At 41.9% G+C, this 8,825-nt stretch overlaps 1 pseudogene; it reads right to left on the bottom strand.

Annotated features, from left to right (window-relative positions):
* Positions 1–4,715: 4,715 nt before the first annotated feature.
* Positions 4,716–8,825, bottom strand: part of LOC136509612 (ubiquitin carboxyl-terminal hydrolase 26-like) — a 54,223-nt pseudogene continuing 50,113 nt past the window's right edge.

Here is an 8,825-nt window from a genome sequence, read left to right as displayed (position 1 = left end):
TGGAGGCATTAAAAACCACCATTCATACACTTAATCGAGTGCCAAGCAAGACGGTGCCCAAAACACCGTATGAATTATGGACAGGAAAGGAACCCTCACTTAACTATTTATGTGTGTGGGGTTATCCAGCTGAGGCAAAAGTTTTTAACCCAAACATAGGGAAGTTAGACTTCAAGACAGTCAGTTGCCATTTCATTAGCTATCCAGAAAAGTCAAAAGGTTATCGCTTCTATTGTCCTGATAGACAAACGAAGTTTATAGAAACAAGACATGTTGTCTTCTTGGAGGATGATATAATCAGGGAGAGCATGGTAGCACGAGAAATTAGTTTTGAAGAGAAGCGGGTATACGTACCCACTCCTATGGTTCAGGAGTCATTCTTCACGCTACCTATTGTTGTTGTACCAACAATGTAAGACACTGTAGTAACATTACCTGTTGTTAGTTCTCCTATGGCAACAATGAATGAACATGAGGAACCTGTCCTTTAGGATCCCCTAGAACCCGTTGTCACACATGAGGGAGAGCAACAATAGCCTCATATAGAACAAGCGTCATCTAACGAGGCCCCTAGAAGGTCTCAAAGAGTCAGGAGATCAGCCATTCCTGATGACTACGAAGTTTATGAATGTGAGGAATTTTAAATGGAGGGTGATCCCACCTCATTTGAAGAAACCATGAGAAGCGCTCACTCATCCAAGTGGCTTGAAGCCATGGAAGATGAAATGAAATAAATGAAAACCAACGGTGTTTGAAACTTAGAAGCAATTCCTAAAGGAGGCAAGACAGTAGGCTGTAAATGGGTCTACAAAACTAAACATGACTCCAAAGGGAATATAGAAAGGTTTAAAGCATGACTTGTGGCAAAATGTTTCACGCAAATAGAAGGCATAGATTACAATTAGACATTTTCTTCAGTCTCATGTAAGGATTCTTTTAGAATCATAATGACGCTTGTAGTACATTACGATTTAGAATTACATCAGATGGATGTAAAGACGGCGTTCCTAAATGGGGATCTGGAGGAAAATGTTTACATGGCACAACCAAAAGGTTTTGTTGTGGAAGGAAAAGAACGTATGGGATGCCGCCTGAAGAAATTCATTTACGGATTAAAACAAGCTTCAAGACAGTGGTATTTGAAGTTTGATAGTACAATAAGAAAGTTTGGGTTTCAAGAAAATGTAGAGGACAATTACGTTTATGCAAAGTTCAAGAATGGGAAATACATTTTCCTAGTCTTGTATGTGGATGACATCTTGCTCGCTAGCAGTAATGTTAATCTACTACTAGAAACAAAGAAGTTCTTGTCCTCAAAGTTTGATATGAAGGATTTTGGTGAAGCTTCATTCATCCTAGGAACAGAGATTCACCGAGATAGAGAAAAGAGGGTTTTAGGGGTATCACAAAAGGCATACTTAGAAAAAGTTCTAAAGAAATACAGTATGCAAAATTGTAAGTCTTCACCTGCTCCCATAGTCAAGGGCAACAGATATGGGGAATTTCAATGTCCTAGGAACCAATATGAGATCGATCAAATGAAAGCGGTCCCATATAGTTCAGCTGTCGGAAGTTTACAGTATGCTCAAGTGTGTACTCGCCCTGACTTAGCATTTGTTACCGAGTTACTTAGCAGATATCAGAGTAATATAGGAATAGAACACTGGAAATTAGTAAAGAAAGTTTTGCATTACCTGCAAGGTACGAAGGGTCTCATGCTAACGTACAGAAGATCTGATTCCCTGCACATAGAGGGATATACAGATTCTGATTATACGGAAGATGACAGAAAATCCACATCAGGATACATATTCACCCTCATAGGAGGAGCTATATCATGGAAAAGCTCAAAGCAAACTGTCACTACATCGTCCACAATGTATGCCGAGTTTGTAGCATGTTATGAGGCCATATGGCATGTGTATTGGCTGAAGAAATTCATGCCTAGATTGAAAGTGGTAGACGACATACATAAACCACTCAAGTTATACTGTGATAATAATCCAGCAGTATGTTATGCTCACAACAATAAGTCAAGTGGTGCTGCCAAACACATTGACATAAAGTATTATGTTGTGAAAGACAAAGTCTGGGATCATATAATTAGTCTTGAGCATATAAGAACAGAAAAAGATGCTCGTGGATCCGCTTACAAAAGGCTTACCACCTAGCGTGTTCAAAGAACACTTAGCTGGCATGGGTTTAAGGGAAAGCCTATGATTCCTAGACAATAAGGGTCTAGTTGAGAATCTATTTCAAAACAGAGAGATGCATTGTAGCTGTTTAATCTAATGGCAACTGACCGTGATGATAAGGCACGCTCTATGCACTGAACTGTTATGGAATGGGAACAAGATAAAGTAAGTAAGTTGAGTTTAAGTTATAAGATGAGATCAAGGGGGAGAATGTTAGATGATCTCCACCAATTGGGCCCTTGGATCCGTGCCCTGATTGGGGGCGCCCAACCGTTCCATGGTTGGTGCCCCCCATCGCACAGCGCCATAAAAATGGAGGTGGGGGCCAGGGCACAAGGCACGAGGTTCACCTAAGCCACTAGACGCCCCACCTACATCCTAACCCTAGCCGATCTAGAGAGGGGGCACTGCCAGCGTCGGGAAGCTCTGCCACCAACCACCACCGCCTCTGCACCGTCGCCACCGCGACAGCATCTTCACCGTCGGGCTTCACCGTGCCACCGACAAAGCGACTCCATGGCCAGCTCGTCTTCTACGAAGGCGGCCAATGGTTTGCACCTCCGCAATCCCTCTCTCTCGCTCTATTTGTAAATCCCGTACTACTTCATGTTCTAGGACTCGCTATTTATCCTAAATGTCAGTTTTGTATGCTAGATCTATGGCTAGTGATCCTATAATTATCTATCAGGACCAAGTCATCCCACTCTCATAGCTGCTGCTCCACGTGGCCCAACATTGGTGGCATGCAAGCCAGGCTCAGGAAAAATGGAATTGAAATCCGTTTCCCTGGAGCCTGGCTCGTGGCTGCTTTAAAGCCCGTGTGAGGTCGGTCCATCCTCCCTTTTGTGCTATCAAACATGGGCTGCTGCACCAATTGGGCTCCTTGCTCGTCGGCTGCAGGCAATCAAACAGGCCCCATGAGACCCTGATGGATTGTCCGTCAAGACATTAGTGCCACTGCTGAAAGTTGCTAGTTTGGTTTTGATAATTGAGTGACAACTAGTGAATTGATGCTTTACTTGAGTTGATAAGCTAGGTTACTGTATGAGGCAAGGTTGAACGAGCCATGGAGCATGGTGGACATGGAGATGACCACAAGATGCAAGCTTTGCTTTAAAACGAATTGTTTTCTGAAATAAAATGGGTTGAAATTGAGCCGTCACTCGAATTCGTCATAAGGCCTTCGAATATGTTTGTCTAGATTTCCTAAAATGATAACTCTGTTCTCATATGTTTCAAACAAACTTCTTGATTTAACATGTGCACTCATACCGCATAGATGCATGCCGTGCGCTGGTTTTATTTTGGAGTTAATAATCTATTCTTAAAAGCCCTTAGAGCATCTCCAAAAGACTAGTTAAATTTGGCTATTGAAAAGTTAGAAAATTGACTCTCCAAATTAATTTAGCTACTCAAAATCTTTACTTGCTACAGCAGACTCTCTAAAACCAGTCGTGTATTTTTTTTAACATGCCACGTCATTTGTGGTTTAACTAAAATAGGCATCTGTGCATGCGGGAAGAGGACGCCACATGCGATAAAGGAGCTGACGAGCGCACAAGGAAACTGTGAATTTGCGATAGCGAGCTATTCTGACTATCCAAATATCGCAAGCGAAAATTCTGGGATGGCTAAATTTAGAGAGCAGGTTAGCGATTGGAGACGTTTCTTTGTTGAATAGTAGCCATATTTAACTTTACAAAACAAATTAGATGATCTCTGGGAGACGCTCTTAGTATGTAAAATGAAAACCTTTACTCATCCCTAACCAGCTTGGGCTGATTCCAGCCCAATCGGCTCCCCTTCCGGCTCACTTTGGCAAAGCTCCATGGGCCTTGGCCACGAGTTTGCCTAGAGCACCATCGCAGCGCTCCAGCCTCATTTCAACAAGCCAAGAGCGCATTGAGCACCATCGCAGGCAACTACACGTGGCCGCACCTTCCGATCACACCCAATTTGTTTTTTTTTTATTTTGTCACACCCTTTTTTTTTTGGATTTTGAGATGTCAGTACCAAGTGCAATTAAATCAACGGTTTTCTCAATTTTTTTAATTTTTCCCCAATTTTTAGTAATAGATAGATTTGGAATTTTAGTTGAGGTAAACATTTCCTAAATAAAATAAATCAACCATAAGGTATAAAAATGCTTGTAGCATTTGATGCTGATGCGCTGTTTTAATTGAGTGCTGTTGTGTGGGCAGATTTCAAATATGGTTTGAATTTACTCTAGGTTTGATCCCTTTATAAATAGAAAACCCCATTCCCTCTTTTTTTTCGATTGTTTTTGGCCTGGTCAACAGGCCAACGCATGCACCGAGGCCCAAGCAGTGAGGTGAGTGGTGGACACACACTCCTACCATACATATCATCATCTAAGGTGAAAACACATCAATTCAGCATTAGTTCAAGGCTCCTCCAGCCTCTCAACAAACCTCTGCATAGGCATGCAACCTGGTACAGCCGTACAGGGCAAGTCACTCGAAGCCCTCGCAACGAAACCAGAACAAAAGACTACGCATGCAGGCTAGCAGCACACAGCCGGAAACAGCCAACTTCCTGCTAGTCATATAATTACATCAGGGAAGACTGAACTACGGGAGGAGCACCATCCACTATACTCCTAAACAGCCAATCGCTTGAGAGAGCATGGAGACAAGGGGTTGACAAAAATTTCCATCTGGGCGATTGCCAGAACCACCATAATTCAGATGTCTGCATCACAACAGACCATGCGTTAAGTCAAAAGATGCAAAGCTGAAAGACAGGGTATTGAAATGAGTAGCAGTGCGGTCAGTGGTGAGTAATTGACATCTGAAGTCGGTTGTTTCCTAAAATGATTTCATCCATGGAGCATAGTTTGGAACGTGACACTAGTAGAGAAACGACATTTGATCTCATCTCGAAATTTAGCTTTAGTTCCGATATTTTTCGCGCCTGGGAGTAGACAGACCTTTAGTCCCGGTTTGTAGCTCCAACCGGGACTAAAGGTCCCTGCCCAATGGCTACTGCGGCAGACTTTTGCTACAGGAGATCTTTAGTCCCGGTTGGAGCTACCAACCAGAACTAAAAGTTCACTTTTACTCCCGGTTTGTATCTCCAACTGGGAGTAAAAGTCTACTCCCGGCTGGAGGCTCCGTCTGGGACTAGAAAGGGACATTTAGTCCCGGTTTCTGTATACAACCGGGACTACAGTTCCCCTCCTATATACCCCTTGTTCTTCCCCGAGCCTGAGCCACTTCGAGCTCAGTGTTCTTGCTTCATCGCCGGCCTCTCTTCTTCCTCATCACCGGTGATCACAAGATTTCTTTCATTCCTCCATCGATTCTTCGGTTCTAAAGGTTACCAACTTTATACTATCATGTTTCATCAGTAGCTTATTTCATTTTGTGGACTAGATATATGTGGTTTTTTTTATGGTAGATTTTTTTTATTTGTAAGCCATTTAAGCTCAAAATGACTTTAAAGTTTGCATATTTGGATGAAGGAATGTTAAAGTAGTTATTCAAAACTAGTATTGAGCTTTCATTTCTAGCATGCATAGCCCACTTCATGCTTTAGAGATATAGAGAATTTTAGAATTTTTTTTAATTTTATTTGTTTATAAAATGAGAAATTTATATTATATTAAAAATGAGTATAGAGAGTAGATGACAACTGCTTCCGGGTCCTCGGCCTCTCATCGGGTTACAAAGCGACTGAGGCCGGACCTCCCTCGCATTGCATGTGACAAGTGTGAGGAGAAGATTGTGATGGAGTACCGAGTGAGGAAGGAGTGTCCTAATAATCGCCGTATCTTCTACAAGTGTCCGGATCGCAATATGAGTTATTTTATCGCATTTGATGATTATGGTTAATTTATACTTATTTTCATGATGATTGTGATTAAAGTTCTAATTTTTTATTTTAATTTCAGTGGGATGGCACTGGATGTTCAGGCTAGTACTAGGAGGAAGAGTATGTTGAACACGTGCAAAACTCTCTTGCACAGGCGGTTACGACAGCTGATGAGGCAGTGATCCTGCGGAAGAAGCCCATAGATGTTGAACAAACGCATGATCTGTCTGTTTTAGTTGGGATTGGTCGCGAAATCCTTATGCTGCTGAAGTGCATTTTAGCTTTAGTTTTTTAGTGATAGTTGGGATTGTCTACATTGTAGCGAGACTTTCATAAATTAATACCTTGTGTGGTGGCATGCATGTCGTATGATTAACTAATTAAGTTCTAGGTTTTAATATGGTATGTATGTCATGTAATGCAGATAAGACGATATTGGATGTACAATGCAGATCGCCGCTCCCAAGAGTTCATTGAGGGCGTGCATTCTTTCTTACGTGTGGCCGAGGCAAACAAACGTGATGGTTTCATGTGCTGCCCATGTGTCATATGTAAGAATTTGAAAGAATATGCTAGCTCAAGGAGTCTTCATTCACACGTGTTGAAGTCGGGTTTCATGGCAAACTATATTTATTGGACGAAGCACGGAGAAATCGGGGTTGTAATGGAAGAAGGTGAAGAAGAGCAATGGGACGATGATGACATTATTGCTGAATATGGGGCCTTCAATGATACTGCAATGGAGGAAGCTGAAGAAGATGTAGGGGCAGAAGATGAGCCCGCTGATGATCTTCGTGATGCACAAAGAGAATGCAAAAGTAAAAAGGAGAAGATTAAGTTCGAGCGCATGCTAAAGGATCACAAGAAATTGCTATACCCAACTTATGATGCGGGGCAGAAAAAGTTGGGTACCACACTGAAATTGCTGCAATGGAAGGCAAAGAATGATGTGTCTGACAAAGGATTTGGGGAGTTACTGAAAATCCGAAAGAAGATGCTTCCGAAGGATAACGAATTGCCCGCCACTACGTACGAAGCAAAACAGGTAGTCTGTTCTTTGGGATTAGAAATCCAGAAGATACATGCATGTCCTAATGACTGCATCCTCTACCGTGGCGAGGAGTACGAGAAGTTAGATGCATGCCCGGTATGTCATGCATCGCGGTATAAGATCAGGCGAGATGACCCTGGTGATGTTGAGAGCGAACGTCCCACGAAGAAAATCCCTACCAAGATTATGTGGTATGCTCCTATAATACCACGCTTAAAACGTCTGTTCAGAAACAAAGATCATGCAAAGTTGTTGCGATGGCAGAAAGAAGACCGTAAGGTAGACAATATGTTGAGACACCTTGCTGATGGGTCCCAGTGGAGCGCAATCGATAGAGAATTCCCGGAGTTTGTAAATGACGCAATAAATTTAAGGTTTGCTTTAAGTACGGATGGTATGAATCCTTTCGGGGAGCAGAGCAGTAGTCATAGCACTTGGCCTGTCACTCTATGTATCTCCAACCTTCCTCCCTTCATGAATAATATATGTACTAGATGATAGGGGTTTGAAACAGCTGCTAATTTTTGACAGTGCATACGCATATCTTCATTGAGAACGCAACGATATGTAATAATAAAATAAAAACAAAGAATAAGCAAGTCACCATCACCTCCTAGCAAGCTCAATCAGCAAGTTGGTAGATATGCGGAACTCATTCACTAAATGTTATGTCCTGACAAAGCTGAACAGAGACGCCTGATGTCAACAGAGTTCCTCGAAACCCTTCCTCAACCTGTAGCATATCAGCCTTCTGTTCTGAAATTTCATCTGAAACATATAAGCAGCAAACGCTTAAAACCATTAGCATCCTCTCTTTTTTTTAAAAAAAAAAGGTTTGCCACATCATTTTTTGTTATTATTTACCTGCTATGTCACGATTCTCATAAATTTCAGAGTCTCTGACCCAAAGAATATCCCCAGGAAAAACACCCTTATCATCAAGAGTAGCAAGGTCATCTTCAATCTCAACAGAGCCTTGGTGAAGTTTCTGGTTCTCCTTAACAATCTAAATGTAACAAGAGCACAGGTAGGCTATTTGAATAATTTGGAGCAGTTGAAAAAAACATGCATGAATAAAAATAGAAAACAAGAAAGCACATCCCATAGCTAGATGAAAAGGCAAAAATGTATGCAAGTCCCTTTTGAGATATGGAGAAGGAAACAAATATAGTACAGATCATGGTTTCAGAGGCAACTAGGAATCCAGGCGAGAGCTGGGTGTGACAAGGCGCCACTGTTCCCCAAGGTGACCTGGCAGTTGGATACGCCTGGACGCCTAGGTGACACCTTTGAAACAGGGGTACCGATTAGGAACTGTGATCACAGAATTTGAGATTCAGTTTGCATACCCCTAAAGATTCCCATATCATGAGTTTCAACTGATAGATGGATGTAGAACCAGAGACTTTCAAACTGATTGAGTTTCCAAAAGTTGCTCTCCGGGAACGCTTTGAAGTCCGACGATCTGCTACAACAACAGCTTTACTACATGCTTCTTTAATAGACTTTGGTGCTTCTTTCCCACGGACAAAATAAACATGGATGTCTTCATTCTGATAATTAAGTTTCTCCACCAATGCACAGCTCTCTCTTTCTCCAATACATTCTTCACAAACCTAGCATACAAAATTCATCAATAGAGCTGAAACGGGGACAAATATGGAAAGTAATATACTCATTACATGTAAATCATTTCAGTGCCTGCAAGCATTAGATCAATGAGAAGTCTGTCTGAACTTGGAAGA

Source organism: Miscanthus floridulus, chromosome 15, assembly GCF_019320115.1.
Source record: "Miscanthus floridulus cultivar M001 chromosome 15, ASM1932011v1, whole genome shotgun sequence".
Taxonomy (NCBI): domain Eukaryota; kingdom Viridiplantae; phylum Streptophyta; class Magnoliopsida; order Poales; family Poaceae; genus Miscanthus; species Miscanthus floridulus.
This window is presented reverse-complemented; position numbering and strand designations above follow the sequence as displayed.